Source organism: Carlito syrichta, unplaced genomic scaffold (assembly GCF_000164805.1).
Source record: "Carlito syrichta isolate Samal-C Ts95f unplaced genomic scaffold, Tarsius_syrichta-2.0.1 Scaffold147791, whole genome shotgun sequence".
In the NCBI taxonomy this organism is placed as follows: Eukaryota; Metazoa; Chordata; class Mammalia; order Primates; family Tarsiidae; genus Carlito; species Carlito syrichta.
Window position 1 is genome coordinate 16,620 of NW_007091887.1, and position 12,619 is coordinate 29,238.

Genomic DNA, 12,619 nt, shown 5'->3' on the forward strand with positions numbered 1-12,619 from the left:
CCGGGGACCCGGGTGCCTGCCCGAGCCTCCCTGCGAGTGCAGGCGGCTCTCCGGGAAAGCGGCCGCCCTGGGCGTCCGCCTGCTTCCCCCTCCCGCGCCCAGTGCCTCCAGTCCCCCGACCCCCTGCGACCCTTGTCCTGCCCCAGGGGAACCCTGTCTCTCCCCGCTCACTCTCCCGCATTGGTGTCCGAGCTTCCCCCTCTCGGTTCCAGCCTCTCCCACCGCGCTGCCTGCACTCGGTTCTCTGCGCCAGGCCATCTCACTTGACCCGGCACTCCTACCCCCACCCCAGCTGTTTCCTCCAGTTCCGCTCAGCTCTTGGGGTTTTCCTTGGATTTATGCCCATCCCTCGCTTGTTTGCTTCTTTGTTGAACTGATATCTGAAACACTGTTGGATCTTTGGAGTCAGTGTCAGGGTATGGCAGTACCTTACATAATGCCTTTGGGGATGAACCTGATCGTTTTCCATACGCGTTTTCTCATCCGTCTTCACTAGAAGTTTATTTGCAGGAAGTAGATATCGCTGTCCTTCTTTTCCAGATGGGGAACACCCAGTGGACAGTGTGGAGAAAACACTGGCTAAGGAATCAAGCGCCTGTCCTTGCACTTGTCCAACTGTTCTTAACTGTTCCCTCCCCCAGGCTGTGAGCTCCCTGAAGCTGAGACCATCTCCTGTTCATCTCACTGTCCCCAGCGCCTCCCACCTACCGTGTCTGGCACATAGTAGGCACTTCTCAAATGTCTGTGGAACTAAACTGAGCCAGAAGACCTGAATTGGAGACCAGGCTATATGTAACTGGGCGATTCTCTGCCCTTCTTTGACCTTTTTTGGTCTAACAGATCTCTTAAGTGCAGTACTCTATGAAAGGAGTATCTGTCCCTTATTTGACAGTGAGAAGCCATGCACTCAGTAATCCATTTGTGTGCTAAGTCCTATGCTAGGTGCTCAGATGCTGGGCCTCCTCAGCTTGGGGGTGAAGAAGGGCATGCAAATTTGAGATGACTTACAGTACTGTGCAGTACTGTACTGAGGAGGTCCAGTGGAGACCACTATCTAGGCTGCTTGTTGAGGATGAAAGGAAGTCTTGGGGGAGTGTGTGTATGTTGGAGGTGTTGTCTCTTTAGGGATGGTGACATTTTGAGCTGTGAGCCATTGTGAGTTTCTAGGTGCTCTTATTCCTCTTTAAGTTCATATTCTGGTGTGGGGTGCCAATGTCCCTATCACAGTGCAGTCATTATCATTGTTAACCTTGAAGCATAGAGGAGTTTATTTACACTAGGTAACTTAACTAACTGCAGTACCTTCCTCTGCTGTTCCTAGGGGTTAGGATTGGTCAGCCAGGCAGTGGGACATGCCTTGTGTGTCTTCATTGTTTGGAGAGGGTGATAAGAAAGACAAGTGAAAGCTGATTTGCTTTGTGCCCTTGGGCAACTCACTTATCTGTCAGTTTTATCTGTAGAATGAGTATAATCTCACAGCAGGATGGGGGGCTGAATTAATGATTGATTGCAAAGTGCTTTACAAATAGAAAGCTCTATGACTTGTTTGCAAGGTGACAGATAATTCAGAAGCCACAAAGAACTGCTTCAGGTGATCCAACCAGCTAACAGAGTTGCCAGAGCAAAGTACTGCTGCACTCATAACACCCTTAACCATTTTTTCCTTTAGATTCCCCCCCCAAAAAACTTACTATATGAAATTTACAGTGAAATACTAGGCATGTAAACGGATTTATAATAATCATCAACATATTTGTCAGTACCTTACTTCCACCTAAATTAAAGTGTATCTCCACCTGAAAAGTTTAAAGGTCTTTTATACTGTGCCATTTTCCTTATTTCTGTCTTGTCCATGGGAGTGAGCACTATTATCTTACAGATATTTTAAGAAGTCATTGGTCAGATATTATTGATGAATTAGACTTTTTAAGCTGGTAGCGTTTCATGTTCTTGTTCCATGCTAAGGAGAATCTTCCAGACAGTTAGAAAGCAAACTGAGGAATGTAGACGGAAAAAACCTTGTGCTGGGGCTTCAATCCTTGGTGCTACTGCCTTGCTCCCTGCCTCTAATTCTGAGACAATTTAACATCTCCCTCCTACTCCACGACCTTGGCACACACTGTTCTTTTTGTCAGTAATGTTTTCCTCTCCTCTTCTCTTGACCTAGTAAACTTCTATTTATCCTTGAATCTCAGCTTACATGATACTTGCTGAGGGAAGCTTTCCAGACTTTTTGACTGGATCCGCTGCTCCCTGTTTGCAAGCTCTGTAGTCGGCAGTACTCCTGCAGAGTATCTGTCTGTGCTTATTTGATTAATACCTGTCTTCCCTACTAAACTTTAAGCTCCATGGGGTCAAGGCCATGCCTCTGTCATTATTGTTAGCTTGTGTACAGGGAATAGTACCTGGCTCAACAAATATTTGTGGAATGAATGAATGACTTAACTCTCCAGAGCCTATAAGAGAAATCTAGAACTGCTGCTTTCAGTAACTGCTTTCCTGGTGGTCTGTGGCCTGGCTCTCTTTCATCTCATCCTCTTCTCACCTTCAGAGTTGTAGCCATTCCATTGGAGAGACAGGAAAAACCATGACATTAAGGCAGAATGTGGCTGCCTTTACTTTACAGATTATGTCTGTGTCACAGAAATAGTCAATATCATGGTTTGGTGGGTCCCAAGGCATGGGCCATGGTTCCAGATCTCTTTTTCAACCTTTTGGATCTTGGTGAGCCTCTGAAAACTGCAATGACAGAGAGAGTGATTCATAAGTAGTAACTCTCAGATGTGCAGGGCTGCCAGCTGACCCTCTGCCTATTTCCATCTGGCACAGAACTGGTTGATCATGAACTTCTTTGCATAACTGCTTTTTAGTTACACAGGTTAAGACATGCTGAAATAGACATACTGAACCCACGAAGAAGTCGTTCCTTGATTGCCTGAAGCTTCCTAACAGCAAAGGAGCCCTATTCATAGAATAGGCAAACTGATTCTGAGGCGTTCCTGGCAGGTAGGGATCTGGGAGTAGGTGGCATTAGGCGGGCACTCTGCCCACACCATGGAGCCTTGGGATTTTCTGCTACCTTGGTGGAGTCGCTGGCTCAGAGAAAGCCCTTCCATGCTGGCAGCCAGGCAGCACTGGAAGGCTGTGAGAACTCTGCTGTGCCTTCTGAGTCATCTGCATTGAGCTCCTGATGGCAGTGTAGTACATCCCTCAGGTGTGCTCGACTGAGAACAAAGGCTGAGAAGTGCCACTCTGGGGGTTCTGTCATGTGGGTGTGGGGTATTGATGTGATCAGTAGTAGTGTTTAGCAACCTCTCTATGCTTCATCTTCTAAAGCTATTCTGCAGTCTCTTTAAGTTATCTTGTCTCTTATTTGGAGTAAAAAAAAAGAGAGACAGAATGTGATTGCTGGTAACAGTTCACTAAACGCAGCTACCTGGCCTTTAACAGGCATTTGCAAAGTATATTTAAAGCATTTCTTCATTAAACGTCTCCAGGGTTCCTACCATGTGCCAAGAGACGTGTTAGGTGGTCTACGTATAAAAACAAATGGAATATAGTCCTTCTTTCAGGGCTCAAGCATGGTGGAAGAGGCAGAGGTGAGAAATGGAAGGATACATAAAAATTCAGCAGAGTGTGAGGCATTACAGAGACAGGAACCCAAATGCCTGGGGAGTACAAAGGGTAGAGTCACTAATTCTGTCTAGAGCAGGCAGAGAAGATTCCATAGCAGAAGTGACTTTTGAGCTAGATTTTGAAGGATAATTGCAGGGGCTTTGTGAGACCAGAGAGCAGGAAAAGCATCTTAGAAGGGACAAAGTATGCTAAGGCATGAGGTCATGATAGGCATGTTCAGGCAGTGGTAAGGAGATCAATGTGGTAGGAGCACTGCAGATGACACATGTCATGATTTTAAAATACTTAATGTTAGTTACTGCACAGATTCTTTACAGATTATTGTTTTTTAAAAGGCAGATTCCTAATCCAGCAATATGAGTATATTGTCAGTACTATCAATGAACTACTCATCATCCAAGTGACTGTTTATCTGTGGTTCTGTCATATCAGGTCATCTACAGTCAGATAATTGTCCTGATTTCACTGAGGTTATTAATAACACGTGGCAGGCACAATATAGGGGCTTTGTATCCAAAATCCCTAAGCTTTACAGCAGCCCTGCAAGTTAGATATCAGCCTCATTTTAGAGTCTTGAGAATTGTGACTTGTCTCAAGTCATGCAGGCAGTAAGGGACCAAGTCAGAATTGTATTCCAGGTCAGTCTCCTTCTGAAGTCTGTGCTTTTTCCTGCATGTCATGCTATCTCCCTAGTTAAGTGACAACCCCTTTTCCCCCATGACACAGGAGATCCAACATCATAAGGAACCTTTTATTTATGAGCTGTAAGTTACTAAACACAGCAAACCTTATGTTGGACCTTATACATCCAAATGAGTATTATTATTCAACGAAGTTACTTGGGAGAAAAGAGAATATATATATATATATCAGAATAACAACAGAATATATATATGCACACACATATATATGTGTATATATGTATATACACACTGTTAACATATATACTGATTCCATTGTTTATTCATCAGGAATTCCCTTTAAAGACAGTTTGCAAATCATTTAAGATCCATTATTGCAAATCATATAAGATCCATCTCATTGCCTTATGATCAAATATTATTTTGAACAAAAATAGTTCTACATAGTTTGATCACACATCTTATTCACCAAGCTTGGCTCTGACCGACTTTTGACCATCTCCAAAAATCGAATCCACTTTCAGTAAAAATCTGGCACCATTTAGTATATTCAGTAGAACAGACTGCAGACTGTCAAGGTGCTTCCAAGAGGAAAGCTCCAAAGATGTCTGAGCAATGAAGTGTTATTGGAATTAGTGCATTACCTCTCAAGGGGACTGGTCAAAGGAGACAGGTCTCATTTGAATGTATAATTTCTAGTTTTGAAAGTATTATTTCCATTACTTGCTAATTACACACAGTTTTCTTGGCTGTGAATTCTCTGAGGGCCAGGATTTGGAGGCATTATATAAAGATGCTGAGTGACTGGATGTTGAATACAACTGGACACGTAACTGGAAAACCAGGGAGAAATTGGCTTGGAAGCGTTTTAGATAGTTTCCTAGGACTCTTCCTAATACCAAGCTTGGGTTTTTAATTGTTTGGGATGATAGGCCATGCTTGTACAAAGTGACTAGAATTGAAAACAAAAGCTTTGAACTGAACTCTAGAGATATGTTCTTTGTAACTGGTGACTCATACTTTGCCAGTTCTGACCTAAGATTGCTAAATGAGATTGTTACAACGTAGGAGAACTTTTCTCTGTCATACTACTAGAGCTAAAATAGGTAAAATGTATCACTTACACAGTGCTTTCACATGCTCTTTATTGAATCCATATATGAGAAATCAGATGAGGAGACAGACTTGGGGGAGTGTAACTCACCCAAGACCACACAGCTGATAAATGGCAGGTGAGGAACTTGAATGCAGATCTTCCCACTGGCCTGGGCTCTTTCTAGTCCTCCTTAAGAGTGATTTAGTTTTCTTGAATTGGAATTTCACTCCATCGACCAGGCTGTAGTGCAGTGGCACGATCATGGTCACTCCAGCGTTGGCCTGCTGGGCTCAGGCTATCCTTCCACCTCAGCCTTCCAAATAGCTGGAACTACAGGTGCACGCTACCATGCCCAGCTAATATTGATTGATTGATTGATCGATTGATTGTAGAGATGAGGTCTCGCCAAGTTGCCCAGGCTGTTCTCGAAACTGTGGGCTCAGGCAGTCCCCTCACCTCGGCCTCCCAAAGTGCTGGGATTACAGGCTTGAGTCACCACGCCCAGTTGAGTGATTTTTTTTTATTTGTCTTTTGTGTTTTCTTATATCTACTGACTAGATGCTCTTAAACATTATCCTTCCTAATAAAACCAGTTAAAATCTCCACTAGAAGAATTTACATTTGGTTAATAAGGTTCTGCTCAGTGTAAGAGGTGCAGTCCCCTTGACAGTGTGTGAGAATGTCAGCAGCTTGCTGATTGGAGCCATTCTCTCAAGCTGTAGACAGGGACGTGCCACCCAGCGCGAGTGTGTCTGCACACGCAGGCACGTGTTCGTGCACATGTATATGCTCCAGTTAAGCCAGCAGTTTCCACTGGAGAAAACGGATTTGTCTAAAAAGAGTCCAGCTGCGTTCTTCTGATATTCAGTAAACAGATACTAGAAGTCTTATACTCAGCGTTCTCTCTTTTCTGTATATATTTCTGTCCTCCCTTTCTTCCTCCCCTCTCCCACCACTCCCCCTTCCAAAGTCGAGAGAGGGAATTTGAGCCTGAGTGGAAAGCTCCATATATATTTCACAGAGGTCACTGTCTTTGTGGTTTGACCCATGTGGCACTACTTAGTGATCAATCATATACTAATATTGCAGATTCAGATGAGAGGAGGAGAAATATATTTTAAAGGTATTATTGGAAAAACAAAGTTTTAAAAGTAGTGGTTAATGTTAGAATATACACTGGAACCTCCATGTGCTGGTTTGTGGTGAATGAAGCAAAATCTGTATTTATACTTAGACCTGAATGTTTCTTGAAAAGTGACTCAAAATAGTTTAGGGTATGCCTGTGACTTTTTTTGAAAGTGCATTTTCTTATCACTGTATTACTGCTACATCACTCTCTTGCAGATCAGGCTTGATATTTCCTGTTTGATATGCAATCATCTTTTGGACTTGGCTCCCCAATGTATTGGTACAATTGAGAGTGTGTGTGAACTACATCTTTCAGATTTTCTGACTATATTAATTTGTTTTACTTGATCAACTTTGTAGCTTAATTTTTTTCAAAGAACCAGCTGTTGGTATTATTTATCAGTTCCCTTTTTATATCGATAGTCCTACTTTTAGTTTTATTATTTCCATATTTTGGCTTGATTCTTCCCTAAATTTCTTAGATAGAAACTCAGTTCACTAGTTTTCCTCTGCCTCTTTTTGTTTCTTTCTTTTCTACTTTCATTTACACGTTTGAAGTGAATACATTTTCTCTGAGTTTTGCTTTGGCAGTTGCCCAGACATATTATGTTTTAGTTGTATTTCAGTAGTATTTTAAATAGTCTATAATACTGTTCTGTTTCAGTCTGATTTAGTCATTATTTAAGAATGGAAATTAACATTGATCTAGTATTACCTGCTTGGTGCCAAGCCTGCAATAAGTGTTTTCTTATAGGTTATTTAATCCTTACCTCAGCTCTGTCTGGTAGAAGTTGTGTTTACCTGCATTTTGCTCATGAGGAACACGAGACGCAAAGTTTATGCAGATAATCTTGTCAACTGAACTCTCCTAAATTGCTGAATAAGTCAGTATTGAAAAAGATCCATGTCGTTGGGCAGTTTTCACTCCTTTTTTTTTTCTTTTTTGGTCAGTTTATTATGGATTGTGTAAAATTTCTGCCTCCAATCTCTACCAATTACAATCTACCTTACACACTCATATTTACCTTCTGTCACTCTTTTGCTAAGAAAATCTTCAATGGCTATCTCTTGCCTGTTAGTAAATTCCAAGGGCTTTATCTTGATGTTCAAATTCCCCTACCATCTTACTCCAGCCAAGGTTTCCCTTATTTCCTCCAATGCCCTTTCTCCTGTCTCCCCAGTGCCCCACCCACCAAGATATACAGAAAGGATTCTGTGCTCCATTCTCCTGGGATTGGGGAAGAGAGGATAAAGAGGGGATGGGGTAGTAGGTATAAAAATACAGGTAGGGAGAAGAAAAAAGATCCAGTGTTTGGTAGCACCAGAGGGTGAATATAGTTAACAATAATGCATTGTATATTGGAAAATAACTAAAAGAGTGGAATTGGAATGTTACTAACACAAAGAAATGATAAATGCTTGAGGTGATGGATATCCTACTTACCCTGATTTGGTCATAACATATGGTAGCTTATATCAAGATATTACATGTATCCCTCAGATACGTTTAATTGTTATGTATCCATAATAATTAAAAACAAATTTAAATGAGTGGAAAAGTCTTATTCCTTTTTTCTGGAATTCCCTATCCCTAACTTGTTGCCCAGGTCCCACCTCCCTTACCAGCTCGCTCAGAGAAGTTAATCTTCCAAGTCCCCTGATTTATAATCATATGTAGTTATTTATTGATACATCATCCTCCTCCATTCCTATTAGTCTTTGAGTGTCTTAAGGGAAGATGTTGTTTTTACTTTTTTATATATTTCACACATTTCAGCTGCTCAGACAATTTTCTTTTTTTGAGTCAGAGTCTCACCCTGCCACTGAGATTGTAGCGCAGTGGCACATTCACGGCTCACTGCAGCGTCAGCCTCCTAGACTCAGGCAGTCCTCCCTCCTCAGCCTCCTGAGTGACTGGAACTACAGGCACATACCAACCAAGCCTGGCTAATTAAAAAATTTTTTTTTGTAAAGAGAGGACTCACCATGTTGCCCAGGCTGATCTCTAACTCCTGGGCTCAAGCAGTTTTCCCGCCTTGACCTCCCAAAGTGCTGGGATTACAGGTATGAGCCACTGTGCCTGACCAAGATGCACAAAGATTTGTAAGAATTTTAAATTAGACGTATGTTTATTCCTGCATCATTATCCTTTTTTATCTCCCTACAAATATATATATATGTAAAGAAATTGTATTTTCTTGCCCTGCTACTTAATTATCTTGATATGACCATGCCATCTTTTTAGTATACCCTTGTGTTTATTATCATAGTTTCCTTAGGAACTTTGTCTACTTTACCTGTCATGATTTAATAGTAGCTTGGAGGAGCCCAGAAAATATTTCTGTATATTCTAAAAAGAAAAATTATCAGATTATTTTCATATTCTGTGACGATGTTGTTAGGTTTTTGCTATTTAGGTTTTTCTTATTAGTCCTTTTATCATTTTTTTTTTTTTTTTAGTCAGTCTCACTCTGTCTTCTAGGCTGGAGTGCAGTGGCATACTCACAGCCACTGTAGCCTCGATCTGCTGGACTCAGGTGATCACTCCACCTCAGCCTTCCAAGTAGCTGGAACTACAGGCACATGCCACCACGCCCAGCTAATTTCTTGATTTATTGTAGAGACAAGGTCCTACCAAGTTGTCTAGGCTGGTCTTGAACTCCTGGGCTCAGGGAATCCTTTTGCCTCCACCTCCCAAAGTGCTAGGATTACAGGCATGTGCCACACACGGGCTCCTTTTATATTAATGCTTTTTGTTTTGAAATCTAATTTGTCAAATTATTGTGATAGGAAACTGCGTCTCTTACTCTTAACCCAGGCATGATAAACCTCTTTCATTTTCTTGTAGTTGGTTTGACTTTTGACATTGGTTCCAAGTGTGACTCTTAAATGTAACAGATTTAGATTTTATTTTTTTAATCCATCAAGTGACCTTTTTTTTTGTAGTCTATGATAGGCAGAATAATGATACCCCAAATATGCCCACATCCTAATCTATGGCCAAGGGGAGTTAAAGTAGCAGATGGAATTAAGTTTGCTCATCAGCTGACCTTATAATAGAGAGATTATTCTGGATTCTTTGTCTAGGCCTAGTGTAATTACAGGGTCCTTAAATATGGAAGAAGGAGGCAGAAGAGGAGGTCAGAATTATTCAGTCTGAGGATGATTGAACACTCCATTGCTGACTTTGAAAATGGAGAATCAGGCCATGAGCTAAGGAATGTGGAGGCCTCTAGAAGCTGAAAAAAGGCAAGGAAACATTCTCTCCTAAGGAGCTCTAGAAGGAACACAGCCCTGCTGACACTGAGTTTAGCCCAGTGAGGCCCATATTGGACTTCCGACCTCCAGAACTATAAGATATTAAGCTTGTGCTTTTGAAGCCACTAGGTTTGTGGCAAGTTTGTATGGCAGCAGAAGGGAATTAATACAAGGACATTAAATCCATTTATATTTTTCTAACCTCGGTATTTGAATCATGAGTTATAATTTTGTATTATGATTTGTGCTCTCGTAAGTTTATCTGTTTCCTGTTTTTCATGTAATAGACTCATAGTTTCCTTTACGTTATGCCAAAAAACCCATACAATAATCACTTTTTCAACATTTAAAACTTTTTGGTACTTCTATTTTCGTTAGTCCCAATATTCTTTTTTTAAAAATTGAATATGAAAATCCTCTTTTATAGAAGGTAATTAATTTAGCTTATAGCATTTACCCCCAATCTGGTTTTTGTATATAGTTTAAAACTCCTTTAGAAAACTTTTTAACTTTGCATGTTATTTACCATTGAATCCTGTGTCTATCAATGTCCTTGATTTGTTAATGTTCTAATCCACTGATTTATTTGAAACGTTCTGTCTTTTCGCAAAGCCTTTGTTTCGGGTAATTATATTTCTAACCACGGACTTTGGTTGACAAATTGGTTCTGATTTTGTAGATTTGGAATATAAAAATATCCCTCTCTGCTAAGACATTCTTTGCTTTTTTCTCTGAGTTGACATTGGCACTGGTGTTAGGGAAGTGGTGCGTGAAACAGCAGGTGCCTGATCACGAATCAGGACGGTGGCACCAATACACAAGTTGTCACTGGATTCCTCACTGGCACGTGCTGCACTAGTTTTGAAAAATGCCAGTTTCACTTAATGTTCTTGATAAAGCAGTAAAAAATAATTCTTTTAATCTTGACTCCTGAGTTCACATCCAGTTTAATATCCCATGCAATGAAATGGGAAGAATTCATACAAGCCTTTTGCTTTATACTGACGTGAAATGGTTTACTCAAGGAAAATCACCTGTGTGCCTGAGTTACAAGGTGCTGTTTTCATGGAAAACCATTTTTATTTGGAAGGACAACTAACAGACAAGACTATAGTTATTTGCATTAGTGTATGTGGCAGACATTTTCTTGAAAATGCAAGAAGTGAACTTGCCACATCAAGGAAAACAACTCATGGTATTTTTTATAAATGGTAAAACTTGAACTTTCATGGGAAAATCAGAATTTTGGAAAATTTATGTTCACTACCATGAACCTGACACTTCTCAGCACATAAGATATGTCTGATGATGTGAGTGGTGATAATAAGTAATGTGATTTTTTTTGCTATTATATAGTAAAATGAGTCAACATTTTAAAGATCTTTATTGCTCAGTGAACCAATATTTTCCAGTTGACCTACATGGTATTACACAATTGTGCAAGGATAAAAGAGTCATTCAAAGTACAAGAGAGACCAGTGGATTTTAATGTAGTGGAGTACAAAAAGTTCATTGATAGGATTTCAGATTCCACAGTGCAGTTAACCTTTAAGAAACTACCACTTGTTGAGTTTTGGTATCCTGTTGAAGAATATCCATCATTATCTGAAAGAGCTATTAAAATAGTTTTTTTCTAACTACGTATCTCTATGAGGCCACATTTTCTTTATATACCTGAACTAAAATGACATATTGCAACAGTATGAATACAAATGTAGATATTACAATCTTCTATGAAACCAGACATTTTACATTTTACAAAACTGTAGAGAAGTGCTACCCTCTTGCTAAGCTTGTGCTGGTTTTGGAAAATAGTTTTTTTTTTTTTTTCATAATATTATTTATGGTAATATGTAATTGTTGTTACTTTTAAATGGTAAATATTTTAAAAATAACAATTTTAATAATGATATAGTAAATACCATTTAGGGATAACCCATACCAACAAGAGCTCTATGGGGTCCTCAGTAATTTATTTAATTTTTTATTTTATTTTAAAGATGTGGGGTACAATTCAGGATTAGGTATACAAGTGGTCATCGTACCGGTAAAATTTGGGCCTCCCATTGGTTCCTACTTTGCTCAGTAATTTTTAAGAGTGTAATGAGTCATCATACTAAACAATTTGAGAACCAGTGATTTTATACAAAGCACTTTTCATATTCATTTTCTTCTATTCACAACCACCTTATGAGCCTGATTATTGCCCTGATTATGCAGATGAGAAAGAATGTTATGACACATAGAGACTAGATAGAATTTAGGTAGCAATCCCTCCAAATCAGATGATCCTCCCACCATAGTTTTCTCTCTGGAGGCTTCTGAGTTTAATTTTGTAGATTCCATCTTACACTCCTCTTTCCTTTTTTTCCAATTTAAGTTTCATATGTTATTTTTCATAGTGCAAAATTAGCACATACACCTCGCAGAAAACTCAGATATCACAAGCAAAAGAGTGTAAAGAATATTCCTAATCCTCCCCAGTGGAGATAATTGTTAACTTTTCAGTGTATATTAATATTTATTCAGATACTTTTCTAAACATACTTAATTATCAGTGTAAATTCAGTATAGGACTCAATTAAAAGGACTTTGGAGTCAAATAGATCTTAGTTTGGATCCCAACTCTGAGCTCTTAGACAAGTTATTTAACATCTAAGCCTTTGTTTCTTATCTGTAATAGGGGAACAGTTAAAGTGCCTACTTCATAGTGCTACTGTGTGACTTACGTGAGATAATGCCTGAAAAACAGCACAATACTGGCATTCCATAAGCATTCAATAAACGTTAACTATTGATGTTATTATGTACATGTATTAGATAGTTTAATAGCTATGTCAGGCTTATTGAGTTATATTTT